We start from the raw sequence: 17148 nt of genomic DNA, 5'->3' as shown, positions 1-17148 counted from the left end.
TTTCTATTACGCACGCCATATTTCGAAATTTATTTGCATTACACATGTCATATCATCGCATCCATCACTTGCATACCCGTAGACATTTAGGTTGTGGATGGTTGACCATAGAATGGTTCGTACGCGAGCCCAGTGTCGGGATACCGACCTTGTTGAACGCGACGAGGATCATGACCATGATCTTGTCATAGGGGATCTTCTTCCCGAAGATCCATTAGGCGAACGGTTTCCCTTAGATCATATGGAGAACGAGGAGGTAGTTCTACCTCCTCCGTCACTACCTTGGGAACCGGCTCCTCGGGTTTCGATGCCTCGCGATGAAATGGCGCCACCAGCACATCGAGCTTCCGAAGATCGGCGATCCGTCACCGCTTCACCTACACGTAGGGCCTCGGTGAATGAGCCTTATGATGATCCCTCGACCAGTGAGGTGCCCCAATGCCTCGGCAAGGCCCCGATGCCAGATCTTCCCGCTCCGACGCGCCGACCACGGAACCGTGAGGTCCCTCCACCTCAGTACTACCAATGGGAAGACTGGGAGCACGACTATGGAGAAAGACGAAGAACTCCTTCCCCCCGGGATAAGTATCCTGCACCTCGTTACTACGATGACCATTCCTATCCACCGAATAGGAACTACTACCCACCCAAGAACAGGAGTTCTCGACATCTCGACCATCATGAGCACCACCATGAGGGGGGGCCTAACCCTAACCGGATATCGGTACCGAATGCTCCACACTACTCGTCCCAACCAGGTAGCCCTCGGCATCCGCCAGCTACCCGTCGACCGGAGGCCGCCACATATGGTCCTTTCCTTATCGTCCTGCCTTCTTCTTCCTCCAGGTCGTGACCTAATTCTTCATCATGAGAAACAAACTTTCATTCTTCAAATTCAACGAGAGATAATCCTCTTTAGGGCACCCATCCTTCCCTTATATAGGGGGGGGGGGGGGGGGAGGGGGGCCCTTAGACCAAAATGACCTTGGATTTAATCAAAACAACCCTAAGACCTAAGGACATGAAAACGACGGAAGGCCAAGGAAAGCGAAGATGAAACAGGGAGGAGGGAGGGGAGATCCTTATAAGGTCAAACCTCCCTCCTTACACATGATCAAGACACATAAGAAAACAATGAACGACAAAGTCCAAGAGTGAAAACAACGAACAAACAAAGACGTAAGACGAAGATAAGGAGTTTGTTACCCGGAATACTTGAATCCGGGTGTGCGTACCGTCGCCTTGGCTTGCCGAGCGGGCTTAACGCGGATGGCTGGTGCTGTCGAGGATGACGGTGACATCTCTGAAGACGTTTCCGGGGTTGCTGCTGGTGGTGTGCCATCAGAGATAGAGTTAGCGATAGAGATGGAGAAAAAGTTAGATATAGAGATAGAGATAAAGATAGATATAGAGATAGAGATAGGGATAGGGTTAAATATAGAGGTAGAGATAGAGATAGACATAGAGATAGAGAGAGAGATAGAGATAGAGAAAGTGATGGCAGACAATCCAAGTGAACCAGTGTCCACCCGCAAGTGACCTCACCGCGCAACCCAAGCCGACGTCAAGGATCCACAATTCAAATACACGACGTGAGTTATCTTCTTCGTTTATCATGAACCTGTGTCGTTTTTATTTCCTTTTCTCTTTGTTTTCGCGGAACTTCCCCACGTGTATTCGGGACTCCGCATTTCTTTCTACGTTGCCTAGTGAACAGATGCAGGCCTCGGGGTGGCGTGGTTAGCCTTAGAGCCACCCTAATTGGGCGGATTAGGGCATCCCCTCCCCCATCCTATAAGAAGGGAGAGGAGCCCTACACTCAATGATAGGGAGTTTTTCAAGAAGAAGACGATGTTGTCTTGAGAAGTTCCCTCCTCCTCTTGTATCTTTGATTCAGTGTTTTCTCTCTTCTCTTCTCCTTACCCGTCCATGGTTTCTGCCCTTGCTGTCTTGCTCTTGCCTCTTCAAGCAGGAAACTACTGCCACTCTGATTGGCCTCCATTGACCGTCGCCTGACTCGCCGATAAAGGAGCAGGGGCGCCTTGTTCGACCGGCGTAGAAGAATCAGGACCTCGTTCCAAGCTGATCTGCGGCAGCCCTGGGGCTCCGACCTAGGTCGAACTCGACTTCTGAACCAAGCTGAGCGACTGCTGATTGAGATCTCCAGACTAGGTTGATCCAAGGCCTCGTTGGGCTGGTTTGTTGCTGAACCGGATCTCCAAAGCCCGGCCGTTCTCCCCTCCTCCCCTTGATCTCCTACCTTCACCCCGATTCCCCACTCTCGCACCGACCCATTTCTCCACCCTGCGATCCTACCCCCTCTACTCCCTCTATTTCTCTTGCTCTTTTCCTTGGTCTGCTGACGACCCCTTTCCCCAATCTCCCCCTTACATTCCACCCATCGTCCCTATTCCTGAGTTCTCACCAATCTCGTTCTCCATCCTGCGATCTTCCCTCACTCTTCTCCTCATAATTGTCTCTCGGCCCTTCCTTCGATTTCCCCGACGATCCTTGCCTCCCAATTCTGCCCACAAAAATCTCACTGAGCTCCTATCTCTGCCATCTCGCCCCCCTCTCCCTTCCACGCGGTGATCTCCTCGGTACCCTTCATCCACCGACCCTTTCTCCCTTCCACGCACCGGTTGATCTCGGCCGTGGGCGTGTTGCATCATATTGGTATCAGAGCCAACATGCTAACCACTGTGCTTAGCACCTTTGTCGGACCTCACTTCTTCCGCATACCTTTGTTATGACATTTGCATATTTTGAAATTCATGGCATATCACCGTTATTTGCATTTATTATTCAGTACGAATCCCCTACACCTTGCGTAGTATCTGACTATGATGATGGTTCCGACACATCGCACTTTGCGAGTTGACGACTCGTTGGATCAGAGAAGGGAATATAGTCCCTACACTTCTGATCTTCCTCCGGAAGATCAGGGTTACCCTCATAGTCCACACGCTTATCCTGAAGATGATGATCTGTTCACCTATCCGGTGGATAGGGATCCGTGCTACTATGATTATAGCACACATCAGAGACGGAGACAACCACACCGACGACCCTTCCGGCAGTATGAGTCACCCAAGCTGATTATTGCTAGTGCTCATGGAGTGAGCCCGACAGGTGAGACGATCTTTTTCCCACCATCTCCCCAGCCTAGACACCCTTCTCGACAATGGGACGACCACTATCGACTACGAGATGATCGCTATTGTCCGCAGGATGACCGTTACCTAGACGATCACCAGTAGGGCGATCGCTATCACTATCACGATGATCGCTACACACACAATCATCGTCACGACGACCACTCTTAGCCACGAGACCGTCGTTACCACATGCAGGATGACCGCTACGTGGATGGCCATCCTCTTGACGATTGAGATGGACATCGAGACGATTGTTACTGTCAATCAGACGATCTCTACCCGGATGAGCGTTACCAGGACGATCGCCATGAGGGAGATCAATATCGACATCGGGATGATCGCTATCAGGTCAATCGCTACCCAGACCAAGATGATCATTATCGACCGCAAGATGATCATTATCGTGCGCATGACGACCGCTACCGACAGTATGATGATCGTCACCGACTGCCGGATGATCACTACTCGAGCGATCGCTATATGGATGATTATTATGAATGTCAGGGTGGTTACCCCCGACCACAGGATGTGTATCACCAAACAAGAGGATGTTGCTACGACCCTCTGGGTTTACATCGCGAGCCGATCCCTATGCCTCATGCGCATATACATTCTCCAGCTTTGGGTGGGCCATACGTATCCCTGACCCCACAGACAGTTCCGACACCATTAGGTTGGGCCCCGACCTATGTATCAGCGACGCCCTACGGTCCGCTGATACCTCCGACACCCTATCCTTATCGGGGACCTCCTCCACCCATGCATATCATCTTCTTTATGAGACGACGCCGACCTCCTCGGCGCCCACTCATTATGTTGTGCATAACATGACACCGACACCTCAGATGCCATAGGTGATTAATGCAACCCCAGACACATCCCACTCTTCTCACAGTGCTCCAAAGTATGATGCTCGGTATGATGAGCCCCCCTCGAACTATGAGAACTACTATAGTTGATAAGCTCAATATTAGGTGGTTTTTTACTGGTTATTTAGCAGTTAAATCGTGTGAGGATTGGGCTTATGCAACAAAATTGATAACCTCACTGCTTAGGGCAAGTAAGGGTCGAACCTCAGAGAGCAAGAAAAACATCAGTATTTATTTTCCAGTTACTTTAGTTTATCGGTTTGAGATCTTCAGTTTTAATAATCAACAGAAATAATCTTCAGTAAAAATCCAATTAGTTTCGTTGGAGTGGATGGTAACAATAGCCTCTCAACAGAATAGGAATTTCTTTCTCAAGGTAGTTCACATAAATTGACTATTTACTGATGACAGGCTTTCTCACAGGTTTACGCTGGTGGAAGAAGCAAAAGGGCAAACACCTGGCGCTCTTGCGCTCGGTTGCACCCTGCACGGCGTCCGCTGCACGCGGCCAAGGCCTGTGCGCGGCAGCAGTTGCGCGCTAGGTTTACCCTGCGCGCTGGTTCTGCCTGCGCGCGGCCTTGAGGCTGCGTGCAGGCGCTCTGTCTTGCGGGTTTACCTGCTGGGGTTTTGCCTGCGCGCGGCCTTGAGGCTGCGCGCGAGGCACTTCCTGTGCGCGGGGTTTCCTGCGCGCGGCCTTGAGGCTGCGCGCTAGGCACTTCCTGTGCGCGGGGTTTACCCTGCGCGCGGGGTTTCCTGGCGCAGGGAAGGGCACTCGGCCTGGGTGATCCTGGCCTTGCTGCACACAAACTCTGCAGGGCGTGGCTCTGCTGAACACAACTGGGTTGTGTTCTGCTTCAGCTGAGCTCGACCTTGGGGAGGTTTGTGCGGAGTAGCAACTAATGGAGTATATCAGGAGTTGATGAAATCAAACGCAATGGAAGTAAAAGATGGAGATTTCTAAAAACGAAAATTTCAGATTGATTGAAACACAAACAACCTCAGTTGAAGAATGCTGGAAGATCATGAGGAATGCTTCCAGCTCAACTTGGATTGTCTAAGAGGGAGAAGAGAACAATCCTGAACCAACTCAATCACTCCAACCTCGTGTCACGTCCTGTCCGGCGGGTTGGTGATCTTCTTGAGCAGGTATGCTTCAGCTTGCTTCTCCTCCCGGCTCCAATGGCTCATCAGCTACTGGAGGGTCTGCAGAACACCTTCTTCTCCAAGCCCTAGTCTCCTTAGAGAGGAATTCTGGACAACCTACAATGAACTCTTAAGAGAGTATTTATAGGTTTCTCTTAAAACATGCCCCGGGGGCATTTTTGGAATTTTCTTCTTCCTGATTTCTCGCCAGCTCCCCCTGATCCATTTCGTCTTCCTTTGGCTGCCTTAATCTATTTCTGAACTCATTAATCAAAATTTTCAGATATAATCCACTTGATTCAAAGAATCAAGTGGGGTTAGTAAATTTATAAAACAATGCATATGGATGGCAACCAACATGAATTAGATGGATACAATTGATGCTTTTATGCTAAAAAAGTCTAAACATTTGATGACGTATTGATAGTCATCAATAGTCCACAGTTTGAGGATTCCTATCCGTGATTGTCTGAAGATGAGTATTACGATGATGTTGTAGAGCCTCCTAGTATACCCCGTCATGCTAGGATCCCTAAGAAGACTAGGAGGAATGCTTGTAATGCACAAGTTGCATGTACATTCACGACTTCTAATGAGCTCCTACCAGCATACATGTCCACACCACTGGTCCAGTCAACCCCTCGTGCCCCTGTTGCGTCCTCTACGCACGCTACTCACCTTGAGCATGATCAGATTGTAGACAATGTTGTAGTACCCAAATTTGCTCCTCCAATTGTTGCTCGTGTCCTTGTCACACCTGAGCTAGCTGAGCTTAAGGTTGCCCGTTGTGTTACCTCCCCCGTGGACACACTAGAAGAGCCTCTGTCTCTGTCAAGACTACAATTCTCTTTGGTTACCGAGATAGGCATAGATGTGCCCGACGCGGCGCCTAGTGATGACCTCCCGGTAGATAGTCTGGTAGAGACCTCACCCTCGAAAACCGTTCAGGGTAGTTCACTAGCTGATTCGGAGCTAGTCGATTTTGATGCTCCTGAAACCACGACTCATATGGTGATAGTCGTGCTCTTTGGGCTGGGACCTATATGCCGCATCCCCAGGGATGCGACATGCATTCACGAGAGGGTGTCTGACACACCTCTATATTTCCTTGCTGATCGTGATCTTCCATTCACGAGGTATTTCTGGAAGCCAATTTGGCTTCTTCGAGATACACGAGTTGGCCCTACTTTGACTTATCGCATCCATAGATAGATGGAGTAAGCCAGAATCATCTCCCGTGGACTTATCTTCGAGAGATTTCATGATATGGGTATGAGTTATTCCTTGGGCAGAGTGTGTCACCTTGTCGCTCGCGATTTACATTATCGAGTTGATTGTGTTCGATGCCATCTATGGTCGGATACCCTGCATGCCCATATGCATTCATTTTAGATCTCTAGACGATGACCTTGCATACACTTTGCATTATAGATACATGCATCATAGCATCCATGATCACATTGCATCCCAAAATGAAAAATACAAGGCGGCCGCTGACGTGGGTCGTTGCTCTATTAACTTCGCCATGGGTGATCTAGTGATGGTCAAGGTGTGGGCGGAGAGGTATTCTCCAGTGCGTGCCACGAAGCAACCCACTCGTAGTGCCGGACCCTTCATGATCATCCGTGTGATTGGTGAGAACGCCTGCGTCGTGGGGATTCCTCCAGATCGGGGGATGAGTTCCACCTTAAGTGTTATTGATCTTGCCAGCTATTCCCCACTGAGCCAAAACATCAATGATCTAGAGCTCCCCCCACCACCAGCCTGCCGAGTACTGTGACTGAAAGACCCCTCCCAGCTATACCAGTCCTTCCACCACCCAAAAACCAACACGTTCAGTCGGCCGTGGAAGAGGTAATTAACACCGCAAGGGATCGCTTGGAGTGCAAGCCCCTCGTTTGTTGGCATGGTCAACCAGAAGCTGAAGATTGGGATAAAGGTAAGGATAGATGTAGAGATAGAGAAAGAAACAAAAATAGAGATAAAGATAGAGACAGATATATATATATATAGAGATTGAGATAGAGATAGAGATAGAGATAGAGATAGAAATAGAGATTGAGATTTGAATAAAGATAGAGATAGACATAGAGATAGAGATAGAGATGGAGATAGAGATCGAGATAGAGATAGAGATAGAGATAAAGATAGAAATATAGAAAGAGATAGAGATAAAGATTCAGAGAGACAAAGAGATAGAGATAGAGATAGAGAGAGCGATAGCGATAGAGATAGAGATAAAGCTAGAGATAGAGATAGAGATAGAGATAGATATAGAGATAGAGATAGAGATTGATATAGAGATTGATATAGAGATAGATATAGAGATCGAGATAGAGGGAGATAAACATAGAGAATGAGACAGAGATAGAGATAGAGATAGAGATAGAGATAAACATAGAGATGGAGATAGAGATAAAGATAGATATATAGATAGGGATAGATATTGAGATTATGATAGAAATAGAGATTGAGATTGTTATAAAGCTAAAGATGGAGATAGAGATAGAGATAGAGAAACAGATAGAGATAGAGATAGAGATAGTGATAGAGATAGAGAAACAGATAGAGAGAGAGATAGAGATCGAGATAGAGATAGAGATAGATATAGAGATAGATATTGAGATAGAGATAGAGGTAGAGATAGAGATAGAGATAGAGATAGAGATAGAGATAGAGATAGAGATAGAGATAGAGATAGAGATAGAGATAGATATAGAGATATGGATAGGGATAGAGATACAGATATTGATAGCGATAGAGATAGAGATAAAGATAGAGATAGAGATATAGATAGAGATAGAGATAGGAATGGAGATAGAGATAGAGATAGATATCGAAATATAGATAGAGATAGAGATAGAGATAGATATAGAGATATGGATAGAGATAGAGATACAGATATTGATAGCGATAGAGATAGAGATAAAGATAGAGATAGAGATATAGATAGAGATAGAGATAGGAATGGAGATAGAGATAGAGATAGATATCGAAATATAGATAGAGATAGAGATAGAGATAGATATAGAGATATGGATAGAGATAGAGATACAGATATTGATAGCGATAGAGATAGAGATAAAGATAGAGATAGAGATATAGATAGAGATAGAGATAGAGATAGGAATGGAGATAGAGATAGATATAGATATCGAAATATAGATAGAGATAGAGATAGAGATAGAGATAGAGATAGAGATAGAGATAGAGATAGAGATAGAGATAGAGATAGAGATAGAGATAGAGATAGAGAGAGAGATAGAGATAGAGATAGAGATAGAGATATAGAAAGAGATAGAGATAGAGATAGAGTTAGAGATAGAGATAGAGATATAGAGAGAGATAGAGAGTGAGATAGAGATAGATATAGAGATTTAGATTGAGATAGAGATAGAAATAGCGATAGAGATAGGGAGAGAGATAGAGATAGTAATAGAGATAGAGATAGATATAGAGATAGAAATAGAGATAGAGATAGAGATAGAGATAGAAATAGAGATAGAGATAGAGATAGAGATAGAGATAGAGATAGAGATAGAGATAGAGATAGAGATAGAGATAGAGATAGAGATAGAGATAGAGATAGAGATAGAGATAGAGACAGAGAGAGAGAGATAGGGATAGGGATAGAGATAGAGATAGAGATAGAGATATAGATAGAGATAGAGATAGAGATTGAGATTTGGATAAAGATAAAGATAAAGATAGAGATAGAGATAGAGATAGAGATAGAGATAGAGATAGAGATAGAGATAGAGATAGAGATAGAGATAGAGATAGATATAGAGATATGGATAGAGATAGAGATACAGATATTGATAGAGATAGAGATAGAGATAGAGATAGAGATAGAGATATAGATAGAGAGAGAGATAGAGATTGAGATTTGGATAAAGATAAAGATAAAGATAGAGATAAAGATTGAGATAGAGATAGAGATAGAGATAGAGATAGAGATAGAGATAGAGATAGAGATAGAGATAGAGATAGAGATAGAGATAGATATAGAGATATGGATAGAGATAGAGATACAGATATTGATTGAGATAGAGATAGAGATAAAGATAGAGATAGAGATATAGATAGAGATAGAGATAGGAATGGAGATAGAGATAGAGATAGATATAGAAATATAGATAGAGATAGAGATAGATATAGATATAGAGATAGAGATAGAGATAGAGATAGAGATAGGGATAGAGATAGAGATAGAGATAGAGATAGAGTGAGAGATAGAGATAGAGATAGAGAGAGACAGAGATAGAGATAGAGATAGAGATAGAGATATAGAAAGAGATAGAGATAGAGATAGAGATAGAGATAGAGATATAGAAAGAGATAGAGATAGAGATAGAGATAGAGATAGAGATATTGAGAGAGATAGAGAGTGAGATAGAGATAGAGATAGAGATTTAGATTGAGATAGAGATAGAAATAGCGATAGAGATAGGGAGAGAGATAGAGATAGTAATAGAGATAGAGATAGAGATAGATATAGAGATAGAGATAGAAATAGAGATAGAGATAGAGATAGAGATAGAGAGAGAGATAGAGATTGAGATTTGGATAAAGATAAAGATAAAGATAGCGATAAAGATTGAGATAGAGATAGAGATAGAGATAGAGATAGAGATAGAGATAGAGATAGAGATAGAGATAGAGATAGATATAGAGATATGGATAGAGATAGAGATACAGATATTGATTGAGATAGAGATAGAGATAAAGATAGAGATAGAGATATAGATAGAGATAGAGATAGGAATGGAGATAGAGATAGAGATAGATATAGAAATATAGATAGAGATAGAGATAGAGATAGATATAGAGATAGAGATAGAGATAGAGAGATAGGGATAGAGATAGAGATAGAGATAGAGATATAGATAGAGATAGAGATAGAGATTGAGATTTGGATAAAGATAAAGATAAAGATAGAGATAAAGATTGAGATAGAGATAAAGATTGAGATAGAGATAGATATAGAGATAGAGATAGAGATATCGATGTAACACGACCTGTTGGGATCGAGTGGCGCGCGTGATCACTACAAGGAGTGGGGGGTAGAGCGACGGAGCGGCAGCACGAGGCCGACGCTTTGACAGTGATTGCGGAGTGTGCCCGGCTTCGTCCTACTATCGAGTGGCAAAGAGAGGCGTCGCCGGTGTGGAGCGGCGGCTGTATTTCCTACTGCGATCATCTTCTTGTAGCGGTAAACTAGCGGCGGCGTGTCATCCAACGACCGTCTCCTTTGAAGCTTCTCTAGGAGACCGGAGTTACGGGAAGTGGCTACGGACGGCGTAGCGGCATAAGGTGGCTTCCCCTACCTTCTATCATCGGACCACGAAGGCTCTAACTAACTACGAAGGCTGTAACTAAGAGGACTAAAACTAGCTACGGACGTGAGTATCGACGGCAACAGGTCAGCCGACGACTACTCTTCTCGAAACTACTCTAAGGGACTCTAAGGCGCGTACGGTGCTGGTAGCTATGGCGGCGCAGGTAGGCGCAGGTAAGGAAATCTAAAACGTGCACGGTATGGATGGGAAGGCGACGCACGATGATCTAGGGTGGCGGAAGTAGGCAATGGAAGTTGGGTTGGCTAAGGGCGGACGAGGCGGGGTTGGGCAGTAGGGTTGACCGGCCCAGGTCAGCCGGAGGGTGTCAAAGCGGCTGAGGCGGCAAAGGGCAGCAGGAGCGGTCTTGGCGGCTGCAGGTGGTGGGGAGGCCGAAGGGCATCCGAGGGCGGCTCGGCGTCCAGCCGTGGTCGCCGGACGTGGGCGACAGGGCCGCCATGGGCAACCGGCGGCGGGCAGGCTCCCGAGGGGTGTCGGCACCCAGGTGGAGTACGCGGCGGCCGCGGCGGCTGTGGAGGCCATGGCGGTCGCGGCAGCCGTGGAGGCCCTGGCGGCCGCGGCGGCCGAGGAGACCGGCGGCCGCGGCAACCGTGGAGACAGCGGCTTACCGGGGTGACCGTGCGGCAGAGGGCGGCCGCGGCGGACGCAGAAGCCACGGCGGTCGCGGTGCTCGCTGCGGTCGCGGTGGCCGTACGGGCCATGGCGGCCACGGCGGCCGTGGAGGCCGCGGGCGGCCCCGGTGGCTGTGGAGGCCGGGGGTGGCCGTGGCGGCCGCCATGGTCGTTGTGGCCGCGGTGGTCACGGCTATCACAGCGGCCGTGGCGGTCGCGGATGCTGTGGCGGCTGCAGACGGGGTGGGAAGCCATGGCGGCGGTGGGCGGTCGAGGAGCCAACAGCGGTGGAAGGCGGTCCGGAGACAAGGGCGGGGCCGCCGAGATGACGACGAAGGATGGACGAGGGGGTCCCTTAGCAGCACTGGCGGTGGAGATGGCGGCGGCGGCGACGACGGCGGCGGCGCTCCGGCGAGGAGAAAGGGGAAAGAAACCCTATCGCCCAAATCCTCGATGGCATTTCCGTAATTTTCCCAACTTTGAAAATACTCTAAAATCTCTCAAAATACTCCTAAAATGCCTAAATCTCAAAGGACAAAGGGACTACATTGCGGAAAAACACTTCAATCTCGATTTTTCAATTCTTCTTGGCTGGTTTCATACATGGGGCACCCTCCCCTTTATATTTAGGGACCATATCCGTTATGGAAGGTGAAAAGACAAGAAAAGAAACAACAAACAAAACAAAAAAAAGTAAGGAAGATATTTCCTTAAGGCTTGATGGTCCCCCATCAGATATACATAGAGAAATATTAAATACTCTCTTAAGAGTTCATTGTAGGTTGTTCAGAAATTCTGTCCAAGGAGGCTAGGGCTTGGGGAAGGAGTTCTGCACCCTCCAAGAGCTGATGAGCATTGGAGCTGGAGAGAAGGAGCAAGCTGAGGAGTAGTTTGGGCAAGACGATCTCCACCTCGCCGCAAGGGTCGTGACACCAGGTCGGAGTGATTCCCCAAATTTCAGTTCTGTGTAATTCTCCCATTCAGACAATCAAGATTGGGTTGGAAGATTCATACCATTGATCTTCTAACGTTTCCAATTGACATTGTTCTTGTTTTAGTTAATTGCACGTTCTTTGTTCATTCAAATCATTTTTCCTTTTGTTTCCCCCTCAAGTCCATTGTTCTCCTATCAATAGAGTTCAAGATTCTCCCCTGTAGCAGCAGCCAAGCCGCCAGCAACCAAGGACGTGCACAGCAGGGCTGCGCACGCCCAAGGCTGCCTGTAGCCAACGCTGCGCACAGCCCGCGCTGTAAACGGGTCTTGCCTGCGCGCAGCTAGCGCTGCTAGCACGCCACGCCTGTGCACAGCGGCGATGGCGCACGGGCAAGCTGTGCGCAGCCAGCCACCACGCGCAGGCACGCCCGCGCACAGCATCTACCGTGCGCAGGCAGAGCCCGTGCATTACGGCACGCGCGCGCAAGCAAAGCCTGCGCACATCAAGGCTGCGCGCAAGCCTACGCCCGCGCACTACAAGCGCCATGCGCAGGCGCGCCCACGTGCAGTAATCTGCACGCGTGCGCGCAACCTACATACGCTCCTGCAAAACCTTCTGCAGACGGCTAAGGCCGTGAGCACAAGGAGCCACAAGAGCGCCCGCTAGGTGTTTGTGTATTTGCCTAAAAGGGTAAAAGTGAATAGTTCAGTAAAGAAACTATTTACTGAGGATTCTTCTTAGTTGGTTCGTCTAAAAAGAATACTCTGTGGGACTTTACTGAGGATAAATTTACTGATTATTACTGTTGAATTTGAAAGACTGAGTATAAACATACATTGAATCGAAAAGGAAATTACTCTTGATTTACATGCTCCCTGTGGATCGACACCCCACTTACCCTAAGGTTGTGAGGTTATAAATATTGTTGCATAAGCTCAATCCTCACACAATTTAACTGATAAATAACCAGTAAAAATACACCTAAATTTGAGCTTATCACGCGGTTCGCGCGGGCACGTACGGAGGCAGGGAGCACGGCCTAGGGGGCAGGCCTCTTTGCGACCGGGATGGAGACGACCGCCGGCGAAGCTGGTCCCGAGGGCGGGTACTGCTCGGGTGTAGCCGTCCACGAGGAGGGCAGAGAGGCGCGCCCAAGCGACCACCGAAGGGGCTGGAAGGTCCAGCGGCGGCGATGACAGTTGAGGCAGTGGGGGTTCAATCTGCGATCTGACTCACGCTGGGAGAGGGGAGACGAACAGTCTCCTGTTGCAGGGCGAGAGGTAGAGGATGCCCAGCACCACTCCCTCCTGCACCATGAAATGAGATTTTTCCCAACTTAGTACGAGGTTGGACTCAATGCACCTCTTTAATACTTTGGTGAGGCTTAGGAGGCAGTTTTCAAAGGTAGATCCAAATACAGAAAAATCGTCCATAAAGATTTCTAAACACTCTCCCACTAAATCGGAGAAGAGTGCATTCATGCATCGTTGGAATGTGGCGGGTGCATTACATAGCCCGAAGGGCATACGCCTAAAGGCATATGTCCCTACCGGACTCGTGAAGGTCGTTTTCTCTTGATCTTCAGGATGAATATTCACTTGGTTGTATCCTGAATAACCATCAAGAAAACAGAAGTATTGCTGCCCCGACAGTTTTTCTAGTATTTGATCCATGAAGGGTAGTGGATAGTGATCTTTCTTGGTCGCCTTGTTTAATTTTCTATAATCAATACACACCCTCCATCCTGTGATTAACCTCTTCTGCACCTCTTCTCCTTTCTCATTAATCTCTACAGTCACTCCCGACTTCTTAGGAACCATGTGCACCGGGCTCACCCATCTACTGTCAGAAATCGCGTATATGACACCGGCATTTAACCACTTTAGGATTTCCTTCTCAAGGACTTCTCTCATATGAGGATTAAGCCTTCTTTGATGCTCTCTACAAGGCTTAGCTTCTTCTTCCAAGAAGATCCTATGCTCACAAATTGAGGATGGGATCCCCTTGATATCATCAAAAGTCCAACCTATGGCTTCTTTGTGCTCTCTAAGTACCTTGAGCAAGTCGTCTTCTTGTTCTAGAGTGAGTGATGAGGATATGATCACAGGTAAATTCTTATTGACATCCAAATATGCATATTTGAGGGATGAGGGGAGTGGTTTAAGTTCTGGGCTTACTGCAACTACAGGGGAATCTATGAGCCTATCATCGAACTCTCTACTTTCTATATGAGATACATACTCTTTCACTACTTCTTCCTCGCCCTCTTCTTCTGCACATAAGTTGAGTTCTTCATTGCTCCCTAAGGGGCACTTCATCATCTTCGAAATATCAATTTGCACTCTCTCTTTTCCTATCTTAAACTCTACAGTCCCTTTCTCCCAATCCATGATCGTCCTCGCCGTTACTAAAAACGGTCTTCCTAGAATAATAGGAGCTAAATTAATGCTTCCTGAAATTTTTACGTCAGTGACTATAAAATCTACAGGAATTTCACAATTTTCTACAGTAATCATGACGTCCGTCAGTCTTCCTTCAGGTTGCCTAACAGTTCCGTCGGCTAGGAGTAGTCCATATGGATTTCTTCAAGCTCCCCAAGGCCGTAGGAATGATGCTAATGCTTGCTCCCATATCTAATAAAACTTTCGAAAAAGTTTTTCCTCCTATTTCACATGTGATGAAAGGGGCACCTGGATCCCTCATTTTGATAGGGATGTCGTTCAAAATACTAGAAGCATTTTCTGAATGTTTTACTACCTCCCTAGTTTTTCTAGTAGTGCAAGAATCCTTAAGATATTTCTTAAGAGAGGGTGCACACCTAAGCATGTCTTCCACTGTGACAGTCATGGTGGCCTTTTTAAAGTTTTCTAATAACCTGTTCTCATAATAATGTACAGGTTTTTTTCTATTCAGAGCAGATGGGTAAGGTACATTTTGCCCACTCGTAGAAGGTAGAGGTTCCTCCGCGTAGGGAAGATCCTCCCCTTCTTCCTCCCTTGGCTCATTTCTCTTTCTAGGATTCTCTACAGAATTCTGATAAGGATCCTGAAGTTCTTTTCCATTTCTCTATTTTGAGATTGCTAGAACTTCAGGATCTTCCTCCTTCATTTCATCATGAGTTGCATGTTGTACATGGTGTAAGTTGCATGGGTTTATCATAGGCTTAGTGGGAAATCTATGAGATGTGCAAGGAGGTTCTGTAGGTGTACCTTGATGTTCAGAAGGTCCAGGCCTGAAGCTCTCTAGCAGCTTCCTCATTTGCTCCTGTGATTCCAGCATTTGCTTCGTCTGGAATTGCATCATCACTTGCATCCGCATCTCCATCTCCGCCCGCAACTTTTGATTTTGCTTCTCTATCATGTCTGAAATGACAGGGGTTAGCGTAGAGAAATAGGGTTGGGTCTGAGATGGGACCTGATACTGCTGCTGAGGCCTAGACTGGAACTGCTGCCTTTGCTGAAATTGAGGTTGAACTGCAGGCTTGTTCCCTTGGTGGAAGCTCTCTCCACCTTGGAATCCAACTCTCTTTTGGCCAGCCCATGGTTGTTGTTGGTTGAATGCTTTCACCTCTTCTTCCATGGCTTGGCAAGCCCCATCTTCGTGTTCTCTGCTAAAACAGAGAGAGCAAATTTTAGCTTTAACGATGGGAGAGTTACCTAGAAAGACATTCTTCAAGGTGGAGGTGAGCTCCTCCAACTTCTGGTTGGTCTCCCTTAAGCCTGCTTGCAGCTCCCCCTCCTTGGCATTTACTTGCAGCGCTCTTGCCCTCTAGGGCTGCAGATTTCTTCCATTTTGATTTGCTCCAATTTCCTGCAAATCAGTTTCTACAACTCTCTCCAAAATGTCAAAAACTTCATCCTCATATGCCGTATAAAATGTTCCACCGGTGGCTAGATTCACCTTGTTCTTCATGAAATCCGAGAGAGATTCATAAAAAATTTGGGCTAGTTGGCATTGTTCTATTCCATGATGAGGGCATTTCCTCAGCAGGTCATTGAACCTCTCCCATGATTCACTAAAAGCCTCTCCTTCATGGGGGTGGAAATTATGGATTTCTCTTCTATAAAAATTAGTTTTGGAGAGAGGGTAAAATTTCTGCAGAAATTTTCCCTGCATCTCATCCCGAGTACTAAAAGTAATTCCTAAATTACGATACCAGGAAAATGCTTTATCTTTTAACGTCAACGGAAAATATTTCATTTTAAGCATTTCTGTAGATAATCCTGGAACGTTTTGGGAGGAACATCTAATATGAAAGTCATCTAGGAATTCTAGAGGGTTTTGTGCAGGTAATCCGTTAAATTCAGGTAAAGAATGTATCAAAGCATTATCATACCTGAATAAGATACCCTCACCTATGTTCAGATTTACATCCATTTGTCGCAGGCTTCCGGAGGGTGTCGACCTGTCCAGCATGGTTCTCCTCCTCTCCTGCTGATGGTGTCTTTCTTCTGCCATAGTTTCCTGCTGAATTTCTGGTTCTGTGACAGTAAATTCTGGAGTTGCGTCGCGTGCAACGTTCTCTATAGACTTTTCACCAGCCTTGAACGTGTCAATACCATAGAACTTCAGCAGAGAGTTAGAAAGACAATAAGCTGAGGATTTCAAGTCCTGCAGCTTTAGGAGAATGAGTAAAGAATAACCGAAAAGACATAAAAGAATCTACTACTGTAATACCGTGCTCCCGGCAACGGCGCCGTTGATTGATAAGCTCAAATGTTAGGTGTTTTTACTGGTTATTTATCAGTTAGATGTGTGAGGAATGAGCTTATGCAACACAATTTATAACCTCACAGCCTAAGGGCAAGTAAGGGTCGATCCACAGGGAGCAAGGAAACCGATAGTAAGTTTCTTTTCAATTCAATTCAATTCAATTGGCAGATTTGTATGTCAATCTTGGAAGTTAGAGGAGTTAACTTCAAGAATACTCAATAAATTTCCTCAGAGAAGAAGTCTGAAGGCTCTCTACAGAAATCAGGTATCTCCTCCTTGCAACTAAAGACCAGAAACCTGTAGACAGGGGGTATTTCTTTGTTCACAGTGCACACCAGGTTTGGCAATTCACCAAACAC

The 17148-nt window shown here is 46.4% G+C and overlaps 1 long non-coding RNA gene and 1 other non-coding gene across 2 annotated transcripts; one reads left to right on the top strand and one right to left on the bottom strand.

Annotated features, from left to right (window-relative positions):
* Positions 1-6569: 6569 nt before the first annotated feature.
* Positions 6570-11714, bottom strand: LOC144716627 (uncharacterized). The gene is made up of 2 exons (XR_013584950.1): positions 10192-11714; positions 6570-7091 (listed from the first exon to the last, which is right to left on the bottom strand). It is a non-coding gene; the product is annotated as an uncharacterized LOC144716627 (long non-coding RNA).
* Positions 11715-16037: 4323 nt separating this feature from the next.
* LOC144700378 (small nucleolar RNA R71) lies at positions 16038-16146 on the top strand. The gene has a single exon (XR_013580743.1). It is a non-coding gene; the product is annotated as a small nucleolar RNA R71 (small nucleolar RNA).
* Positions 16147-17148: the final 1002 nt, after the last annotated feature.

Source organism: Wolffia australiana, chromosome 2, assembly GCF_029677425.1.
Source record: "Wolffia australiana isolate 7733 chromosome 2, ASM2967742v1".
Lineage (NCBI taxonomy): Eukaryota > Viridiplantae > Streptophyta > Magnoliopsida > Alismatales > Araceae > Wolffia > Wolffia australiana.
The sequence above is the reverse complement of the archived record's forward strand: the minus strand, read 5'-3'. Positions and strand labels throughout refer to the sequence as shown.